Source organism: Rhea americana, unplaced genomic scaffold (genome assembly GCF_003343005.1).
Source record: "Rhea americana isolate MKP2758 unplaced genomic scaffold, rheAme1 scaffold_165, whole genome shotgun sequence".
Lineage (NCBI taxonomy): Eukaryota > Metazoa > Chordata > Aves > Rheiformes > Rheidae > Rhea > Rhea americana.
This window is the reverse complement of record NW_028185761.1, coordinates 492,570-515,130: the sequence shown is the minus strand read 5'-3', so window position 1 is coordinate 515,130 and position 22,561 is coordinate 492,570. Positions and strand designations below refer to the sequence as shown.

Sequence of the window (22,561 nt, the reverse complement as noted above, 5' to 3'; positions counted from 1 at the left end):
GGCACCGGCACCAGCACCGGCACCGGCACCGGCGGGCAGGTAAGACGAGCCCGGCCCGGCTGCGCCCCCCGCCGAGGCCGGGGCACCGCGGGCAGCTCTGCGCCCGGCCCGGGGCAGAGCCTCCCCCGCGGGGGCGGCTCGGGGCACCTGTGGCTCTGGGGCGGCCGCGCTACAGGATGCGCTTAGGGCTGGGAGGGATTTTTTTTTTTTTAGTTAAAAAAAGAAAAGAAAAAAGCCAAATGCAGGCACCTGCCTCCTCCTCCTGCGCCGCTTTGCCGTGGAGCGTGTCGCTGCCCTTGGCTGCTTAACTAGCGCTAGCCTGAGGTCTAGTTTTTGGAGATGCTGCAACTCCCGGGGTGACTGGCGACACATGCCGATGCTCTGGGCATCCTGAAGTTAGGCCCCGACCRGTTAAGCGATTGCTTTGAGTCCAGGCTGTTACCGCTTGTGGAGCCAAGCTAGACAGAAACTTTGAGCAGCGAGGCCTCACGAGACTGGTGTTGGCTGGAGCGCAAGATTTCTGCATCRGGAAAAATTCTGAGGTTTTGGTATTGTTCTTTGTTCCATGTTTCTGAGACAAACCCAAGATCTTTCAGAGAGTCCTATGGAAAGTCAAAGAGAGAGGGAGATCCTGCCACCCAGATAGTCCAGGCAGTTGCTGGGACGCAATAAAACCCCACCAATGTCTCTTTGGGTTTTCGAAAAGCAATATAAATCTGGATTTCCCGTACCGCAGCAGAGGGAGGCACYATCTCTTTTTCCCTTTTTTTCCTGCCCTGAGCCAGCCTTGCAAGCTGGCGTTTCCTCCTGGAGAGCATCCCATCAGAGGTGCCCAGGGAGCTCTGGCTAAAGGATTCCTCTTCTCTCACCTCCCCTGGCTCCGGCAGCTGTTAGGTGAGCTCGGGCTGTTCACTGGCTCCTGCAGATCCACCCGAGTGCAGTGCTTGGATTTATTACCTGTAACATCACCGCCCGGATGCCGGGGTGGCTCAGAGCTTGGCAGGGGGAAGCAAGCATACATGGCAAATGGAGATAAAAGCAGGGCAGCGAGGGGGGCAGGAGGGTGGAGGGGGATCCGGTTAAATTCGCCAGCTGCTTTTCTTGCTGCATCTGTGTGACTGCGATGCACGGTGCTGCAGCCTTTCCCACGCCTGCCTTTCCTCCCTGGCTTAGGGGCTCGACTCCAGCAGGGCCGGGGGACGGTTTTCCCCACTTGGGCTCAGCCTGGCGCACCCGAGCGCTGAGCTGGCGTTATATGGGAACGTGGGCAGGGCAGAGTCGCCGCAGCTCCCCTCTCCCACCCTGCGCTCTTTACACTGGTGCGCGTGGCCCAGGGCTGATGTGGGGAGCGGGCACCCCACGGGCACCATCCATGCATTGGCAGGAGCACTCTGGGGAGGGAAAAGCTCACAGATGCTGGTGGAGAGCAGGTGTCACCTGTTGGGAACTGCACCAGGGCCAGCGAGAACTGAGGAGGGTGAAAAGCAGCAGAGCTGGGCACAGTTGGAGAAGCCTGATCCCAGGAGCTGCAATGCACTCTCCTATTTCCCCCCTCCCCAGGGACTTGCTACTACTCATTAAATGTAATTCCTGTACTCAGAGGGCCTGGAGCTCCAGCAACCAGGCCATAATGCCCAAGAAGGACTCTTGGATGCTCTTAGTAGGAGCGACCCTCCACCACCTGCAAGCAGGACATGAGCTCTAAATTCATCCTGCAGCACATGTGTACAAATAATACGTGCTGGTGGCTCTGCACAGATAGGAGCTGGCTTGCTTAGCATGGTCAGAATTGACAGTTTGCCAGAATTGTTTGGGAAAAACTTTCCCGTTGGCAGCAGAATGGAGGAACAAAGTATGAGTGAAAGGAAAATCAGGTCTTCAGGAAGGCAGCAGCAGGGCTTGCTGGAGCAAGCCCTTCTCAGCTGCGTGGTGTGGCAGGCGCCAGTGGTAAGTTATTTGAGGAAGAGGAAGTTAAGCAGCAGCTCTGCAGCTCGGTGACTGCCGGAGAGCGTGCTGCAGCCTTCTGACCCCTCTGGGCTCACCTGTGTTCCCAACTGGTGGTTTCTCTTCGCGAACATCTGCTCTACTGACTGCAGAGCACTTTTCATGGCAGCCCAGTCCTCACAGTAGTGAGCCCCAAGTCCAACCCTTCCCATGCCACGTTACCCCTTGAGGGCTGCGGCTTTCCTGTATGTCTTTGTAGCGCTTATGTGGACCCGTTAGAATAGAAATCAAGCTGCTTGGTCATGTGTGTGTCCTAAGGACACTCCGGACACTCAGAAATAATAATCTTGGTTGTAAAAGTAGGGACACACAAAAAGGCAAAGTGGCACAACCAAGGTGATCAGAAAGTTTATGGCAGAGCTGAGACTTGAACTCTGCTCTGTGCTGGCAGACCCGTGTCCTTGCTCGTTCTTGCAAGAAATGGTTCTGATGGGGGCCTCATTATGGCCAGCAAAATCCATGCTCAGTGCCTTGAAGGCTCTGCTGGCCTCTTCCCACCTTTCTGCAAACCCCTGGCTCTACCAGGCAGCTTGTTCCTGAGACAGCTCCTTCCCACCTCAAAATGAAACCAAAAATGGAGCTCTTCTGTGTCTGATAAAGCAGGCTGCTGTCTCACCCAAGGGAGCTCTTTCAGCCAGCAATGAATATTGCTGATCTTTCCCAGCTGGGTCTCCAAAAAGGTAGAAATAYGTGGGCAGCAGCTGAAGGGAGGCTACAGCTTAAAGTCTGTAAGGGAGAATCTGAGCTTGTTCTTGTTTTTCATGCCAAGAATCTCCTATGAGACCAAGCTGAGAGGGAAAAATGTCCAGGTAGAGGGAACCAGAGGATGAGAGGTACAAGGTGGTGTCCCCCAGTAGAAATGTCAGGTCATATGGGGGAGCAGCAGGGCTAGACTTTACACTCTATTTTGCGAGCAAATCCCTTTGAGTTGGCAGAGGTTGGGGTTCRGGGCTGGCTTGGTTGCAAGGACACCTCCGGGGGAACTGCAGAAAGGCAAGGGGAAAGGAGGCTAAGGGAGYGAAACGCTGTGGGATGAGGCTACGGAGGAGTTAACACAGCTGTATGGGGGCCCTGGCACATGCCGCTTGGATCTCATCGCTGGTGCTCAAGACGGATTAACTCAGTCTGGAACAGGTGCGGAGAAAAAGGGCTCGGAGGAGGCTCGGAGGGATGGAGAGCCTATTACACAGGAGGCTGTAAAAGCCCAGCGAAACAAAGGCAGAGAGGGGATATGATTGCTGCCTATAAATACATCGGAGGGGTGAAGAGCAGGGAGGCAGAAGAGCTATTTAAACTGGAGGACAGCGTTGGTGCAGGGACAAAGGGGTGTGAATGAATCCTGGGCCAGTTTAGCCTGGAAGACTTATCTAGAGGCTCTGTAACTGCATCCCGCAGGAGAAGGGTAGGAGAGCGTGAATTTGGGGCCATCACCTCGCTTCTAAGGGGAAGCTTGATTGTGATAGGAAGGAGGATGTGGGACTTGTTGAGGCAGGAGGCTGCGACACTCTGGTCCAGATACCCTGTCCTGGTATCCCCTTTGGGAAGGGCTCTGTGAGCAGGGCTGGTGTCTCATCTGCCTGATGCAGCACTCGACTCAGCATGAAGCAGATGAAATCCAGCTATCTCACCTAGATAAATGCTGCTGTCGATTATGCCTCAAAAAAAAAAAAAAAAAAAAAATCCAACCCTCCCTTCCCTGCTTGCTGCATAGATTAATTATAAAGCATCAATGCTTTAAGAAGGCTTTGGATCTGATCCGAAAAGCAGACTTAGATTGCATTTGTACGTGGGTATGGTGATGATAAGAATGGGTGCATCCTCTTAATCCACACTTGTGTATTCGTTTACCAGACACCTTTGGCCAGCCCAGAGCTGCCAAGACCTTCTTTTTACACTTAGTCCAAGCGGAGCAGCAGTAGGTTGATATGAGGGGAATATGAAGGAAGCGACTGTGTCTTGGAGGCTGGGATCAGGCACATCTCCTTCCTCCTCCTTACTAGTCTTTAGGAACGCCAACTCCTTTCTCTCCGAATGTCTGGCAATGAAACCTACCTGCAGGAGGATTTTGTCCCATAGGAAGGTGTCTGGTCATCCTTTGYTCATGCTGAGATCTCATGGGACATGCTTAGATACTATTTGTTCACTGAGATCATAGAATCATAGAACCGGKAAGGTTGGAAGGGACCTCTGGAGATCATCTTGTCCAACCTSCCTGTTCAAGCAGGGTCAACTAGAGCGTGTTAGACAGGGYTRCATCCAGGCAGGCTTTGAATATCTCCAGAGAAGGAGACTCTGAGATCTTATTGCCCGAGCCTTCACCTACTCTTACAAGCTGCTCGTGGCACACACAGGCTCAGCGAAGGGCTTGTGTGGCCCTGGTTTGTGCTGCAGCTTTGATGGTGCTCCATACAGCTCCTTTCCCAGCCTATGTCCCCRTGAACTGTCATGCATGAGGAGTGAACTGCTGTGATTACTCCGTCTCTATTCACTTCCAGCTGATTAGCTAGGGATAAAGAGCCAGGCTTGCTCTTAGGCACCACAGAGAACAGACACAGACCCGCTGCCTTCATTGGGGCAGCTTTGATTTGCACTGGTTGAGTGTCTGGACGCGTGTTCAGCCACAGTGTTAACTCTTTCCCTGCTCAGTTTGCACCACAGGGCTGTACCTGCATGGAGCCTTTTTGGTGCTGGCATGCTTGTACTAAACTGACTTGTTGTATAGGGAAGACACCAGTTGTGCCTCAGCGTAGGGATAACTCCTTGAGGTCACGGCAGAAATAGGAAYGGTTGCCATTGAGTATCTCACCCTCTCAAGGATGAAATCCTTTCTCCTCCACACTCTCGGTCAGGGAGAGCTTTGGTAGCCTTTTCCTTTCTGTAGGATAAATTATTTTCAGCTGCTATTGCGGATCGTTGTGCTCCRAGGCTGTGCTGAGGATCCTACTGCCTGGTGCTGGAGATGTGACAGATGATCCCCCTGCAGTGCCGTGTGGTGTGCTCTCAGGATATGCAACATGTAGGTCAGAGAACCGACTCTTCTGGGTCTGCTCTAGTGCTTCARAGGGGGCTGGACCAGGCTTTTTACCTCCAGCCTACTCAAACATCCCATGGGCAGCTTTCAAGCACTCTAGGGAGCATGTCCCAATTCAGTAATGCTTTGACTTGTTTTACCTTAAAGTATTCTCCAAAACTAGGATGCGTTCCCTGTCCTTGTGCGGAGATGGCCGGCTCTTGTCCATCTATCGTTCCATCTCCAGCAGCRTTTTTGCTCTGTTGTAACCTGTGATTTCAGCCCATTGTGAACCTTTCACACCGTTTCTTCACTGTGTCTGGCAGCATACTGATACTGTCCAGCATATGGCCCTGGGGGAAACCTTCCCTTTGAGTTGGCAGTGTCCCTGCGYACTTGTGACAACCCATTAAGCAGAGGAGCCAGGAGTGCACAGTTAAGGCTCTCGGTTTGCATCGATACTGYGGGGGTTGGTGAACACTACAGGGTTTTTCCTTGTGTGAGTCTTAACTTTTTATAAGCCCAGGAAATATAAAGATCGCCTGTGAGGCAATACAAGTAGATTAAGAGAGATAAGGGACTGTAAAGCATCCCAGCAAACTCAACTCTGCTCTGAACTGGGAGGCTGTGAAGTCTCCTGAGTGGCTCTGAAGTGACGCTTGGGAGATACCTCCTGGCCGCTGCTGTGTAGGGCCTTCCTCAGATTATTGSGCACATCATCTTCCTTGTTGGAGCTCAACCTTATATGAGGGAGGTTGCAGCTGTGTTTTATTGCTCTGAGGTTTATCCTGAGGGCTGGCAATAATTAATCAAATATGACTGTGGCAGCCTAGTGTAAGGCTTCCTTTTTACCATCCAGAAAAGGGACATATGCCATCACGTTGCACAGAATTAAGATACAATGGAAGGCACCTTTCTCTAACCATAGGATGAAAAGGGCAAGCACATAGCTTTCCTCCACTGTGTTTTTGTTGTTGTTACTGCCTTTTTATTTTTTACCTCCAGAGAATTCACATGGCAAATCCTTCAGATGAGAAAACATATCTGCTCTGTCAGTGAATACAAGGCCTTTGTCCTGGCTTACCTTACGTTTCCATTTGTTTGAGGTTCTCCAGCTTGTTGATGTGGGATGCAGATGGCTCTGATCAGCCTGGGTGACTCCAACCTTTCCCAGGCCAATTTTTGAGCTCTTCTGCCATTTCCCCCAGCCCTTTCACAGAGAAGAAGGAAGTATGCTTGTTTGTTGCTGAGGGTTTTTTCCTTTTTATTTTTTTCTGGCAAACCACACCCTGGTAAGTGAGAGCTTCCTATAAAACACTTACATGCCTGCTGCTCCAAGAGCAGGGTTGCCTTGCAGAGCTGGTCCTACCAGTTATCCGAGGATATATAAGTATTAAGCATTGCTTCGGGGTAGCGACAGAGCAGCTTGGGAATGATTAAAGGAGGCAATTTCTCTGCCAAGTGAAGGGAAGTCTTGCATGGAGAAAAGATGCAGCAGCAAACTCATTTTGCAGGAAGCCAGGTGACCTGCCGTTGCACGGGTCTTGGGTTAGCGCTGTGTTTGTCGGCTGCTCGCACGACCTTTGGCAGCACGGCASGTCTTTGCACAGAAGTGAGGAGGGCAGTGTTTTATTGCGAGTGCCTAAGATGTGGCTGTCAGCAGGACCAGTGCCTGTGGCAGAGGCTGCGACAGCAGACAGCAGACTCCTGTCTCGYGCGGGGAAGTGAAACTCTTCCCTGTGTCACAGGGTATGTCTCGAGGGATCCTTGTGACTCGCTGCTGTAAGGGCTGCTGCAAGCTTGGAGGTTATCTAAAGAGATAYAAAGCAAGGACTTCCAACAGAATAAAGAGTCTTATAGTACCTTTTAGAGGGAGCTGGGGGAGGTTTGTTCATTGAGAAGTTCTTGGTTTTGTGCTGCCCAGAGTGAATACCAGCCCGTTTTCAGTGGTGGACATTCAGGGTAGCCAAGCACAGAGGCACTTTGCCCCCAGACCCTCCTTTTATGGCCCTGTCCGTGTCTGTGTTATCCCTGAGTTTTCARTGTTGGAGGGAATGTGATTTTCCTGAAGCGCCTCAGAGAAGTCCTGGAAGACTGTCCAGCAGCATGTGCAAGGCTTTTACCTACYGGCTCTTTGAAGAGAAGGCAGAGACTTATTCCCATCACGGAGCTGCTGTGCTCCAGTTCCGCCCTACACATAGCCCGTGCTCTCCCTGGTTGCAGTTAACCACATGAGAGGAACATGCCCTGAGCCATCTCCTGCAGGTGGRCTGGTGCCCCACAGTACCTGTCACACATGCTCGAGCCTGCTCAGGCTTTGAGCAGAGTTTTCAGACACACAGTGACATAATTATTCACTGCAGTGAAAGCAGAGGTGGCAGATCCTGTTGCCTGGCACAGTGGCAAGAGCAAGTGCTGGCTGTGCTGGGCTGCTGTGGAGCAGCAGAGGTCTTCAAAATAAGAGAAACTCTTCTTTGGAAGAAGTCCTTTGACCTGGGCAGATGGCTGCTTCTTTTATCCTGTCTGTGTAGGGTTTCTCCTAATGATGCTTCTATAATCCCCACTTCTGAAGGATGCTCATTAGAATCAGCCCCAGGGGGATAAGTGGCAGAGGATGGTGAATACCTTCAGAGKAGAAGGGATTTTAGAGGGGTTTCACCTCCAAATGTCAGTTTGGAGATGCAACACAAGGAGCAGGGCTCCTTGGGAACTGGTCTCTTTAAAATAATTTTTTGCTTCTTAGTTTCTTGATCTGCCAGCAAGAGGGAAAGAGTTGTCTGTCAGAGTGCAGAGCTCTGGAGCAGCAAGGAGAGGTTAGCAAAGAGCAAAGTCTTCCTGTGGGTCAGCACCAAGGTGCCAGGAAGAAGTGTCTTTCAGCCAGGCACGTCACCAGAYCTGTCACAAATGTGTTTTCCCTTCCTCAGGCAGCACAGGAGCTTTCTGGGAGCTTAGATGTGCATTTGAAACTAGTAGCTCAGTAGGCTGAGCTCTGCTCTGATTTCTTATAAATCTCACAAATTTTGAGTGGTCCAATCTACCTGAAAGAGGCTCCTCTTTCAGGTCTAAGCAAAGGTCTGAGTGAAGCAAAATTTGGGGTCCAGAGCACAAAGTCAGAGGCAGTGTGGTGACCTCTTCATCTGAAATTGTGGTGCTGTTCTGAGCCTCTGCTTAATTTGAACTGAAGCATGTAAAAGGCCACAGTACTGGCATGACCAGGAGAGGTTAGCTGGTCTTTCAAGAGGGCACCAGAAGGACTTGGTTGTGTCTCCTTGCCTTCAAGAGGACACAGTTGCTGGCTCTGCCTACATCAAGGTTAAAGATGAGGGAGAGAGAAAAGTCTTATGGGCCAGGGATGATGCTGGTGTTGTAAGAGACCTTGATTTAGGCTAAAGCTTGACAGAGGGATGTTTTGGATCAGCCCTTCCAAAGGGAGGTGGAAGGGACCAACAGCAGAGCTAATTAAGAGGTATAATTTTGTAGGAGCCAATCGCCTTGATTCAGTCTCCTACAGACTAACCCGCAGCCCCATTATCTTTTCCACTTCTCAGATGTGTGGCTCTGCATCTCTTGATGTTCAATTACTTTAATTATCCCAGAGGCTGCAGAAGCAAATGAAGGCGTAACATTTGCATGGGGATGTGCAGCATTTTATCTGTGCTAATGATRAATTTTCTGAATGAATTATCCAGTTACCCAAACCTCTTAACTAAGCACCTCTGTGATCCATAATACTCAGGCAAAATGCCGTCTAGGATAACTGAGGCAATGCTATGTTACCCTTCTGTCCTTCCCTTTATCARCATAACAGAGGCACAGGTCTGTGTTTAGACCACAGTGTTTTTGCCCGTCTGGCAAGAAAACAATGTGAGTGCCTATTGTTTTTGTGTAAGGCTTCCACTGGAGTCAGCGTGACTGGATTTAAAAGAAGTTGGTCCAGACATTCAATTAGAAGTCCTGAATAAATAATAGAAATAGGCRTTCAGTCCACTCCTGCAAAGATAACATCCTTTTGTTACCAGAGGTGAGCAAAATAGATGCTGAAACAGGTGTCGAAGCCCTGGGTGTTACSTGTAAGCTCGAGGTGTGGCAAGCCTGTGCTCAAAGCGATGCCTGTGCCAGGGTGACCTCTGTTTGCACTCTCTCAAAACAAGGCTGACCAAGTGACTTTAGATGGAGATGGCTTAATTCTGCGTGTTCGATAGTCTCTGCTCTTCCTAGGCTGTATTTCTCTGATGCCTGAAAACTTGCTGTTTGAGCAGTGTCATGTTTTAACATAAGCCTTCATAAGCAAGACCGGGTCCATGTCCCTGTACTATTCCATCGCATGACAGAGCGGTACCCTAGGTTCAGGCCACGGTATGTAAACCTGGGAGCCCCAAAGAGCTTCCTGCCATGAGCAGGGCTTTATTAGGAAGCCACAGAACTCATAAGCTAACTCAGATGTGACCTTTTACTGCCTTGCTATCCGTGGCACTCTGTGCTGCTCCTTGTAATGATTAACCGGTTAGGCATGAGTCACAGTGAGGGTGCTGGGGCATGGAAGGCTAGAAAAGCCATGGATATATCAAAGGGCTGGGAGGGGGCTGGGCATTGGCAAAGTTCACATATCAGTGCTTGTCTGGCAACCTCCTCTGATCTCCAGGCATGTTTAACCTTGCCCTGGCCTGGATGCAACCCTAATGTAATGAGTGTCTGCCACGATAAGGCTGGCTCTATGTTTGAGAGTGTGTGTGTGTGTGTGTGTGTGTGTGTGTGTGTGTGTGTATAGACTAAGGGGTACCCTACACTGAGCTTCTCTGTTCTCCCTGAACTGTGGGTGGGATGGGCTGAGCTAGACCCACAGTGGTGAATACCTTCTGCTCCTCCATGCTTCCCTTGGCCGAGGCTGGCAGCCTCGAGTCACATTAGCCTCCCCCTTCCTGCAGCTTCTGGGCAGGGTCTGTCCTCCTGCCATCTCCATTACCTTTTCATTCACCTCTGCTCCTGCTAGTCTTGCACTTCTCCAGCCTCTTGCATTTGCCAGCCTGGTGGAGRAATGCTGCTGATTCTGCTTGGAGCTGTAACTCCTGCCTGTGGATGTCCTCAGACAGGTGTAATTTCTCCTCTCTGACTTTCATGTCTGTGATGAGCAAAAGGGTTGGTTTGGATGGCATTGCAAGCATGGCACAAATACATTTTGTGTGCAACTACTCATGCTAGGCAGAGCTTGCCTGCATGGTATTGACAGTAGCTCCCCGGGAACCCAAGTAGCTTCTGTGATATKCATGCTGTAAAGGACTAAGGCCTCACATTAGCCAGAGTGAAGGGGATGGGCATGGGTGGATGGAGTCCTGCTTCTCCAAGGGAAGACCTGGCTGGAGGGTGAAATGTGAGCCCCATGGCACACTCAAGCACAGGCTGTGAGAGCTGGCTCTGCTGCCAAGCAACGTGTGTGTCTATAACTYACCGCAAACTGCACTGCTGCCAACATGGGATTATTTGGGTGTTGACCGCAACAGGGCTGCCCTCTGGTCCTGCAGATCCAAAATTAATTCTTTGCAAACAGTGAGTCATCCTTGAAAGGAATGAGGAAGTCCCGAGGCCAAAGGCAGTCCTAGGAGTGGGTTATCCAAGTGAAAGGGAGCTCCTGGCATTCACACCCTGCCTAGATCCTTCAGGAAATGAGCATGCAGGCACTGGGAAAGACTCTCCCTTTAACCCCAGCATTCTCAGTCAAAACCCATTCTAGCTGGAAATTTATAGCAGATCTAAGTGCAGCATCTCCATGCAAGCTAGTAGATCTTTTCTTAAGGAGAGGCTTTTGGGGGTCAGTTAGTGAGTAAAAGGTGCTAGTTAACATGGTGGTGGTGGAGGCATCAAGCTGCCAGCTCCTTGCTGCCTCCAGCCTGTATCCTCCTTCTAGTGCCTGGCACTGCCTTGTTTTCTGTTCCTTCTTGGCCAGGTGGGAATTGCTTTTCCACCTGCCCAGCCTCATCTCATGGTGCCTGAAAGGTCATTTCCTGCTTTGGGAATACACAACCCCTCTGTGTTTGCCCTTTTGCCAGGCTGGACTCTGTGAGACCCAGTTTTCCCCTGTTGGTGGGCAATGATTTTATTTTGCTGAACGTTTTTTCCATGTGCTAGGTCTCACYGTAGAGTTGACCTTTTAACTCATCCCCACTTTCGAGAGAAAGGGAGGCCTGCGTAATAGGACAAAGCAATGGGATTGCTAATGAGCATTGTACCCCCAAAAGCATAGTTGGGAGGAAGGTGTATAGCGTGCAATCCGAGCATGCCCAAACCATTCCCCTTAGGGCTGGCACAGTTGCCTTTTTGCATTTGGCTACAAAGGTCCTTCTCCCATCTGCAGGATAAAAATAATCCTTAAAGAGTTTCTCAGTGAAATTAGGTGCTGAGTTGTTGGCACACAGACAACCTTRCATTAGTGCACGCTGTGGAAGGGGAGAGGTCGTGAGTGGAGGGACTGATTTATTACAGGGCAATGGGAGCGTGCATCTTTCCTTCAGGATTTTTGGGAGTGGGGTTGCAAGAGTGTATGGGTCGTCTCCAAGCCCATCCCCATAATGATCCTCTTCCTCCCCACTGACATGATTTGGGGCAAAGGGAGAATTTAGTCTATTTTCTTTCTCCTGGTATCTGCCGAGTTCTATCCTGACAGTACGTCGGACACTCATGTCCCTTGACTTTGGAGCGTATCGCACACCATGGAGCAAGTTATTCCAACCACTCCCATTTCATTGAATGATCTTCTTGGCTCCACTGATCAAGAGCACAAGRGAGGGTAGTGCATGGGATGGTGGTCTTCCTTCCCATACAGTAGTACCATCAGGATACACTTTGATCAGTGCAGGTTTTACCTTTTAGGCCCCAAAGGACCAGCTGTGATTGTGCCACAGTGGGTCCCTGGCTTCCAGTCGGAGGGCAAATGACCTTAATTTAGCCCAAGTATTATTTAAGTCTTCCTCTAAATGTGGGAAGTAGAGGTGGAAGAGCAGTGGGTTCCCCTTGGTCGGTTCCAGGTCATTTAAACAAGCTTGAGGGGGTATTAATAAGGCGATCGAAGAGTTGTATTTGTTTTACAGAGTTGTATTTGTTTTAGGATTACATTAGATTCTAATCCCTCATTTTGTGGGAGTGCTCCCATACCATCAGTAACAAATACTAGGGTTATCATTCCTCCTACTATCCTTATCATTTGGAATGAATTCATTTTACATAGGATTCCCTCAGGAAGAATTTGACTTTTTTCAGGGCAGTACCTCCTCAGTTAAGGGTTAGCAATCTGGGAAAATAATAAGCAGTACTACCAGTTTCAGTCCTGCCAGTAGGATTCGTAATTTCAAGCTTTGCTCACTGATCCTGTGAAAATAAAGATAGTGCGTCTTGGCAGGGTGCGTCCAGTTACCTCCTAATGACTAGGATATATCCATTTTGAGCTGATACAGTGGTTTTCTCCCCCATCATCCAAGGCCTTCCAAGTGAGAGGGCTTTGAGGTTAACTAAACGTCATGGGTATAGTGCCTATATGTGGAAGTTTGACCATAGCAGGTTATCTTGGCTGTGGGGTATGCCTTGGGAGGTGATGGTTGTGGGCATGAAGGCTCGTGTTACCAGGCTCCTGTAATGTCCCTGCCTGTTATTCAAATGGTAAACTGTTTCCCATAACCATTTTCCCCAATTTGGTTGATGCGCTTCCAATACACATTTGAACAGACCGTTGGACTGTGGGTAATAAGGTGTATGGAGCTTCCACTGTATCCGTTGATCCTTTGCCAAGTTGTTCACTATTGTGGCAGTAAAATGACTACGGTTGTCAGTTTGAATGTTCTCAGGTGCTGATAAGCTTGAGAACCATCCCAAAAGCCTCTTCACTATTTTCTCTATTTGCAGAGGAGCATGAGTTTAGCTTTAGTAAACCAGAGGTGACTTTTACTCAGGTTAGGATGTGTTTCTACCCCATGGCTGTACAAGGTAAGGACCCCAGGTAATCAATTTGCCAGGTGGACCACAAGGACTTCCCCATTTTTAAGTGAAGCACTGGTTGGAGAGCTGCACTTCCTGCTTTCAAACTTAATCTACATTGTGGACATTTCATAATTGTTCACAGATTTTTCATGACAGTGGTCAACCTTGACTCTGGGCGGAGAAAAAGACTACTTCCTTGCCGATGTGCCCTAGCCTTCCATGAAGCGCACTACCCTATCCTATAGCATTCCTTTTCTTGCTGCTCCTCAGGCTCCATTAATATAGCACCTATCTGTGTGTGTCTAACTCTCTAATCCATTTGGAGGGAAGGTCCATTCCCTTTGTATGAGGTTTGACCACCATGTGAATACAGGTTGGGATTCCGCTGTCCCCTGGACCTGCTGCCAGTCCTGAGTCCTCCTCCCAGCCTATCTGCTGGGGTCTACCAAATGCCCAGGTACTACCATTTGGGAGTAACTTGTCTGGCATTCAATACATCAAATCCCAAGACATTGTCCCTGCCCTCAGTGACAGCCAGCTGGTACAGAGTTGCTCTCTTCTCGCTACCAGGCACACCTCACTTCTACGCACACCTCACTTCCACCGGTGTGTCTGAATTCTCAGACTCAATGCCTCCCCAAGGTGACCCCTGCCTTCTTTGCTGCCACGTTTCTGAGGGTGGACATCTGACCCCCTGTGTCAATAAGGAATTTGGTTGGGATTTGGTAAGTCCCTAACAGAAGGTAGATGTGGGGTCCTTCCACGTGGTACTACTGGAAGCCCTCTATTCTCCAGATGGGGATGCCCAATACCTGTCTGGGATCCACTATTTTTTTTGCTTCTACAGTCTTTATCTCCTTCCAGAGATGGGAGAAAGGGTTATTTGTACATGGAGGTGTTGTGGGAGTAATCTCCTCCTATTCCCTTTCATCTTTATCTGATCTTGTTTCCTGCCCTGCAGGGGACACACGCTGAAAGACATCTGTTAGGTTAGCAATTGTCCCTGACCTCTGCCCAAGTAGAGCAGCTCTAGCTATACCTAACTGCAGTGCTGTGTGCTATAGCTGATTTCTTCTTTCCCTTTCTGCCTGCGAGGTGGGCTTCCCCCATGACTGCAGTTCTGACCACTTTCCTTGTCTGGCAACCTCCAGCCTCCAGGGTTGGAGCTCATTCCATCGCATTTGCTGTCTATGGGTGACCACTCGGTGTAAGAGGTCAGCCCACATGGGTATGTGAGGAGGGGGTTGCTGCTGCTGCTGAGGCTGCTGGAATGCCCTGTTATGTTGTTGGATGTGCTCTATTCCCTCCCACTGTCAAATTAAGTATGCCTTCAAGGTATGTGGTGATCTTCTGATCTTATCAATGGCTTTAGGTGCACCAGGTCCACTGGGTACGATACAGGTGAGTGGCCTAGCTGTCCTTGTTCCCCCAATCACTTGTAGACAGGCAGCCTGATTTACTGCTTCAGTCAATCCCATTGATGTGTGGACGGGGATCACTAATGGCTCCCCCARCTCACGAGGATTGATTCCTGCTGGTCAAAAGGCAGCTTGGGAAGTCAGAGATGAAGGTGATTCTCCAGCAGAGCAGGGTTATYAGGAGGATCTTCCATGAGGAAAACTCCTAGTCCCCAGAATCCTGCCTCCATCATGTCCAACATCCTATCTCCTCCCAATTTCTTTATTCTTTTTGTCCACTTTTCCTACTCTGTCTCCTACTCTGTTCTCCGCAGGGGGAGAGGAGGAGCTGATCATTATCTGGATCAAATGAGATATCCCCATCCCAAGTTTCTGGGTCGGTCAGCACTTGGAGTACTTTGACAGGGTCAAAAGTTTTAGTCTGCCTCACCAGCATTGTCTCMAACTTCTCTTCTGCTGTCCTCCTTTTATCTTCTCCGACCTTCGATTGTTCTTTGATGCAATCACTTTCCACCTGCAGTAGCAGACATCACTGTTTGGGGGCCTGCAGATCATTTTGGACYGTCCTTACTTTTACCCCTAGCTAAGTCTGGCCGCCTTCCCAAATCATATTAATGACTGTGAACCTATTCGGGTGAGAGCTTGGGGGATTCCTCCACTTTGGGCCTCCGTAAGTACATTGCTATGAGGTCATTAGCCATCATCCTGCTGATTACGCCAAATTGTCATGTGGGGGGGGGATATTAACTCTGGGTTTATTACAAACAAAGTTATTGAAAATGGTGATACAGCGTAGTGATAGCAAGTGAATCTTTTTAACATTTGTTATTGCTCAAGTCTTGGTTTCTTACCTCTTCAACRGTTTCTTATCAGAGGTTCTCTTAACTCCCAGAGAGTAGCCTGGAGAGGTGTCCCGACTCAAGGGGAGATTCATCGTCATGCAGCCCATGGGCTCTAGGCTGCAGCAYTATTTATGGGCATGGAGTTTGACTCATGGTCATACAATATTTGTTGTGGAGATGTACCTTTTTTCTAAGCTCGCATCCTATTGGGAAAATATACCTTTTTGCTGATCTCGTACCCGTTTCTGGCCTTACCAGTTGCAACCAGTATCACTTAGTTCCTCCTGTTCAGCACTGGGTGCTGTCAGTTATTTGTAGTTAGCTGGTTAGGGGAGAACAGGGGAATCCAGAAGGAGACTTCCACTGACCTGCCGAGTTTCTCTCATCTCTGCCTTGTCCCTGTTAAGCAACTAAGGAGTGATGCTGTAGAAGAAAAAGCAAGAGAGAATARAACTAGCACAATGAAATCACTGCGCATTGCTGGAAATATCCTCTGAATGTGACATTTGCCCTTCAGCTGATTTTGTTGCAAATGGTGACTGCCAGGCTCGCTTTGGTGACTGCTGAGTTACCTGAACTAGATTTCTGCCATTGTATGACCATTGCATTTCCCTGGATATGCTGCAGATTTTTTTTTTCTTTTTTTTTGCTACAAAAGATTGCTTTTTTCTTAAGTTGTGCTAATAGCCAGCTGCTATTTTCCTCTGTGGATCTTGGAGTGCTTTGGAGAAGAGATCAGGATCCCTTCAAATGGAGAATGATGCTTTTCCCTACTCTATAGAGGAGGAAGATTAAATGATTTGATTAAGGTCACACAGTGATCAGTGGTAGAGCCTGGAAGGACTTTGCAGCTACCCCAGGTTGCTCTTTACATGTGATGTTGGTTGTCTGATATCACTGGAGGATGCTGTCCGTGGCCTTGCCCCCAGCTCCTTTGCAGCTGTGGTAGCACCCACTTCTATGTGATTTCACTTTTTCCAGTGACTGCTGCTTAAAAACTTTTTTTTTTTTAAAAAAATATATTTATTCAGTGCTTGTGCCTAGGTAGAAATCTACAGGAAGAATAATATATTTGCTATACTTTATGTGCTTACAAAAAGCTGTGCATCAGTGCAGTGGATTCATTCACTCACACGAGACAGCATCTACCTCCATCAGGATTTTTTTGAGAGACTAAATTCACTCCATGTACACTGAGTTTTTGAGTGGGGGGAACAATCTCTGGTGTATATTCACACAAGATTAACCCCCTAGCTGAAAGGCACCATGTTCAGGTGTTACTGTTCGGATTCAGATCCCAGTCATGTTGCAGCAAAACAGAGTCAAAATCAGAGCTTTATGTAAGTATAATTAAGAAAAAAACATGGTTGTTCTACATTTAGCCTGATGGAGCTTAAAACTGTTAGGTGAAAATAGAGAAACTGTTTGACCATTGGATAAAAGGTAGGGATAAAGACTAGAAAGGAATGTGCAGCCTTCTGTTCTTCAATAATTTTGTTTCAGCCAAACACTGCTGTAAATGCACATTAATTTGTATTTTGGTGAAAGCACCAACTCCAGAAAGATATTCAGCTCTGTCCAGAAACATCTGGAGAGGAAAAACCTGTGACTTCCCTGAACAGTTATTTACCCTGATTAATCACAATCAAACTTGGAGAAATTGCATYTTGTTTTTTTCATTTTTACCAGTGTAGCTTCACTTTGAATGCTGCTAATGCGAGGCAGAATATTATGTGGTCCCGGTGGCTCTGTGCCCTACCACTCTGAATCCAGAGCAAAACTGCAGTAGACTCATGTGTGGGAATGGGAAGGGCTTTGGGAAGGCAGCTCACCTGCTGCAGACCATGTATGGCTGGTCCCAAAGGCCTTTCAAAAGGGACCATCACTCTGTAGCCTCTGTAGCCCAGGAGTCTAGTTTTTTTTTTTTTTTCTTCTTCACAGAGGTGTTGATAAAGAGGTATGACAWGCTTATCTCATGTTTAATGCAAAAAGTGGACAAAACTGTTTGTTTTGTTTTGCTGTTCTGCATTTGATAGTCATCTGAGTCTTGCCAGGGCCTTCTGCCTGTGCCCTCAGGGCTATGCACTGGTGGGAAAACAAGAGAGGTCATCGCAGCTTGACTGTGCCTCTCCTGGSTTACAGGAAAAAGGTGTATAAAATTCTCCTTGTATTGGCAACGTTTCTCTGCAGAGCTGGACATTTATGTTCATAGGTGGGAAGGCAACCACAGCATTGTCCAGTCCACATCAGCTGCAATGCCCGTCAATAGGAGCACCAAGGAGGCTGAAAAATAAGATGTATTTTTTAAAATTTTAGGAGAGATCCTGGCTACTCTGAATACCCTACTATTAGTCTTCAGGGTGCAGTAGGTTACCCTCATATGAGTGCAGCAGGTCAGGTCTTTTGCAGCCACATGCCTAGTGCCCACCTTGTCTTCCTCTAGACCCCAATCCTCTGCCTTGCAGTACGATGTCAAGTCTATCTGCTGTTCAGTGAGAACACAGCTAGAAAGAAAGGGCCAGCCAATCCTGTCCTCTAAGGACAAACTATTTTGTCTAGTGTAAAGGCATCGATGAATTAATCCTGTAGGATCTGCAAGCAAGACCCTTTGCTCCTGGCCGGGATGCAGTCTTGTGGTAGAGTAAGTGTGGCAAGCCCATGCTACAGGAGCCTCAGAGCTGGAAGGGAAGGRAAGTGGTTTCTGCAAGGGGAAGGAATAGCCTTTTAGCAAGATTTGTCCTGGCCAAAACAAGTACTTTCAATAATTATCCTGGTTTCAGAGCTTTGAGCCTTGATCATTACCAGCTGGCGGGAGTGCTCGGCTTGAATGCCTGGACCACGCTGGAAGTGAAAAGGGGGATTCCGTAATACAACTGAGTCATACACTTGGCTCCCTCCTAAAATAAAATAGTTTCTCACTTAACTCCTTCATGGCTGAACTGAGGTGTGTTCAGACCACTGTTTCTGAAAATCTAGCTCCCATAGAGGGATATGAATATGGATTCCCCTCCCTATGTACAAACACCTATGTATAGTTTTGCTAATTTGGACTAGGTGTGAAAATGCCTGTTAACCATGCTTCTGGAGTGCCCTAGCTTTGTGCAAGAAGGCAAAAAGCAATTAGGCTGCCCTGAACATTTTTATGTGGCAGATCTGAAGGTCTGTCTGGTAAGCATGAAATGCTGCAAGTAAGAGAGGGTAATGAATTTTAACACCACTGTAAGAACTCTTCCCTGCCTTTAATTATTTTGCAAGTTTTAAAAATGTTCCTGAACAATATCCTTTCTCGTTCTGGTTGGCACTTCCTTTGCGACCCAAGTCCATTTCCACCACTGAGTCACCCATTCAGACAGAGGGTTACGTTTTGCATTGTGCCTCCTCCTCCCTGGGGACTGCAGCATGCTCTATGAGCGGTGCCTGCGCTTCCCATGCTGCCAACATTCCTTCTGGGGCAGAGTAATACCGCTGGCAGCAGTGGTGATGAAGAAAGTGAGCAAGTGAAATGAGTCGGGTCTCTGTTGTACACACAACTGAAGCCTGTGGGTCAGAGAGATCTCGATCTGTCCCACCTGGTTTATTAAATCAATCTTTGTGTTAGAGCCATGAGGGCAAGAAAAAGGAGTTGGAGCTCCTCTTTCAAGTGAGAGCAGCCACACAATGAGGGCAGGTGGCTGTYGGGGTGACAGTCACTGTGGTGTGGGAAATCAGGGCAAGGAGTTGAAGCACTTCTCCCAAGCAAGGCTGGGCTATAGGAAGGATGGGAATCCTGGGCCAAGAGGACTGCAGTGTGGTTCTCAAAGGGCTGGGTGCTGCCCGGGGCATCTGGATTATGAGGTCTCATGGAAATTGGTGTTGCAAAGGCTATTGGAAAACACAGCTCCAAGGTGTTGTTGCAGAGGTCCTGGGGGAGGAGCAGTAATTTTACAAATGAGCAGCTAAGTGACAGTCCTCTGCCACGGGACAGGCTGCAGAAGAGCAGCCAGTATCTCTTACATCAAACCCATAACTCCTGCTGTAACGCAAGCGTGGCTTTGAGAAAGGCACCAGAACCTCCACTCCTCTCCAGGCTCTGTTCCTAAATCTTGCTGTCTCTTTCTGCATGACGTCCCATAGAAATGTCCTTTCCTGTCTGTCAGCCCAGCTAACTCACTAGTCCAAGCAATTCATCTCATGTCTCAATTACAGCAACATCTTACTCTCTCACCCTGTCACATTCATTCAGGAGGTGGCTGCCAACCATCCTTTCCTATCTGCTGCTTTGACTGTCTCTCTCCCTGCAGCAGTTAGTGCCATCACTGCAAAGACCCCGAACTGACTGTCACTTGAAAGTAGCTCCTTTGCTGCTGAGATGTCAGTCACCATGATCCCCTTAGAGACATCTCTCCTGTCTCTTACCCTCTTCCCTGTGCAGCTCTGCCCCAGCCTTTCTCTGTGCTCCTGGCAAAAGGTGCAGTGTGGTTAGAATGGCATGACACGTGCAGGATGATCCTGTCCTGATGGGACTAGGACACAAGCGCCCAACCCTGTTCTGGTGGAGATAATCAGGATGAGCAGAAGCCTCTTCCAGGTCCCAGCCAAGTCTGGGCTGATGCTGCAGTATTGTCCTCTGGTACTGCTGATTTCAGTGGACCCCAGCACACACCTGGACAGGCCGCCTGGGGAATCTCGGAGCATTTACTTGTTCACAGCACTTCTCTGCCTGTGAAATCTCCGTGGACAAACTGAGGCATAGACCTGGGCCATCCCCCAGAAAAGGAAAATACAAAGTTCTGCTAAATAAAGAGCAGCTGATTTCTGGTTCTTGGAATGAGATAATGAACAAATTATGTGGACTGTTGGATATCAGGGATTAACTTGTTTCCTGGCCCTCTTAGTAGGATGGATGTATGTTTTGACCCTGGGTTGTGTTCCTTGGCTGCTCAGTGAGGCTTCTAGCTCTTCTGCAAAGCGAAAGCTGATGTTTTATTCAGGTCTTGATATTATGCTGCTTATTTTAAGGCCTTCTTGAGGCCTGGTGATGCATTGTGTTGCTTTGTAGCATCTAAAAACTAGTCATAATGCTGAAGGGAAAGTGCTTGGACCATCAGTAGAAGCCCTTTAGCCACATCACCTCAAAGCACTGCTGACATGCCTTCAGCGACTCGTAGATGAATTAAGGCCTTTTCTTCTGGGCCCACACAGGCTGGATCCTAGTCATGGTGTTCAAACAGACCAGGTCATGCAATGCATCAAACCCAGAGCTGGGACTGCTCTCCCAGTCTTCTGCCTGTAAGCTATTGATTTTATAAACTGAAAAATCACAGGTGTTATAGAAAAATGCTGCCATTTACTGTTTATTCCATTGCAGGAACTAGAGGAGAGCACAAGCGGCTACCTTCTAGGAAGGCTTCTCAACAGGGTCTCRACACAGTGTATATCTAAGATACAGAAGACCTTGCTGTGGGGTGCTGTGGGCACTAAAGGGCTCAGAAAGCCACTGAAAAATTCATTTGTAGGAGGGAGAAAATTGCTTACAGTGACAGCAACAAAATGCTGGAGGCTGGGAGAACATCTTGGAGAATTATCACTATGTAGTTTGCTACGCTGTTCCTCTGATGTCTGCAGAGACATGGCATGAGGGTAGGTGGGCCGTTGGTATGGTGAAGTTCAGCCATCCTTTGCTGATGGTTTCTTCATGGGAGACCCATGCCCCAGTCCATCCTGTGCATGTTTCCGCATCTCCAGGGTGGTCCCTCTCCTGTGATTGAGATCTTATTTAAGTAAAGGCCTAATTGTCCCTTCTGCTCAGTTATTTGCAGTCGCTGTCCCTCAGGGTGGAGGGCTGTGACYCATTAGGTGATTTGGAGAAATAGTGCTGTCTGGCACAAAGCACACAAAAGAACTGCCTTATCAAATGATCCCTAGCAGCAGAGAGACCTGTAGAGCATCCTTTGATGCAGCCAACAAGAGAGTTATTTTGGGTTCACTTAGGTTCTGAATGATGAGCACTCCTACTGCTAATCAGATGGATCAATACAGTCAATTAAAGCCTCTCCTTTGCTCTCCCCCAGAAGTCTTTAGTGAAGTGTTTTCATCTCACCSGGGTGAAAAGAGGCAGGCTTTGCCAGTGAGGCTCAAAAGTGATTGCTCTGGTGAGATGGGACAGGGTTAGCTCCCTAACACCTCCTTTCCTGTCACTATTCCTGGCAATTCATTAGGGAAGGATGTGTCACTACCTCCAAACTGGCACCCAATTGTAAGCAATCACATAAATCCTGGGACCTGRGAGATTTCCAAATTAGCTTCTAACCTACCTTTATTGCGGTTTTCTTGCCCCAAAATACATGAAGGTTTCCAGCATCTGTGGATGTTTACCAGAATAAGCATAGAGCTTCTTTACTTTTTGTTGGGAGCAATGGCTTAGGTCGGCTCACTGAACGCATCTGCCCGCTAAACGGGGTACCCATCATTTTGCCATGAATGATGCTGGAGATCACAGATGGGATTATGAATGCAACTGGCAGCAGACAGGTTTCCTCTGATGTCTTCCTGCAAATAACCACTGCTGGGAGCAGCAGAACTGAAGCACCCGGGATCCTGCAGCTTTTAATATAGCAGAAGTCCTGTGGCATGCCCAAACCCCATTTCTTCAGGAAACCAGTGTAGGTGTTTCTAAACTAGGGTCATTAATGATTTGAATTAGTCAGGACATCCTATTTGGGGGAAGAAGAACAGTTGTATGTGGATGTTAAAAATAAATACAGGGTAGACTTTAGAAAAGTACCTATGGAATGAGGTCTATGATTTAGTAGTTGAGAACAACATATTCAGAGCTCCCCCCTTCCCTTGTGCCTGCTGTAGTGCCAAGGTGACTCAGCCCTGTGGGATGAAGGGATGCGGACCAGAGCAAAGGCACTGGTACCCACCTCCCAAAGTGGCAGCCCAGCCGCCAGAGTGGCAGAACGGCATCTCAAGTGCAATTCTCTTTTGGGGGGTATTTTAGCAACAGTTTCCAGCTTTCGTCTGGATCGCTGTATTCACGTCTGCGCCYTGGAAGCTAGATGCTTGTCAAGACAGAATAATTAATCCAAAAACACGTGGTCCTCTGCCAGGAGATTTTTTTTTTTAATTAAAAACAAGCCAGAGGATYTGATAAGGTCTTCTGAGAAGAGAGTGTCTCTGTTTAAATCATGAACCACGTGTGTAATTTTGGGCTGTGCGGGAGGGGCAGAAAGCRTTTCTCCAGGCACGAGCTCTCCAGAGACAGCCTGGGCTCTCCAGGCAGATATACGGCCATCMCCTCCCGACAACCAAATGATGATACTCACAATCTTTTAAGGGGG

At 48.5% G+C, this 22,561-nt stretch overlaps 1 protein-coding gene across 1 annotated transcript in view; it reads left to right on the top strand.

Annotated features, from left to right (window-relative positions):
* Positions 1-25: 25 nt before the first annotated feature.
* Positions 26-22,561, top strand: part of CAPN5 (calpain 5) — a 69,581-nt gene continuing 47,045 nt past the window's right edge. The window contains exon 1 of the mRNA XM_085300540.1: positions 26-39. The gene's annotated coding sequence lies outside the window, so the exon portion shown is untranslated. The remainder of the gene's footprint in view (positions 40-22,561) is intronic.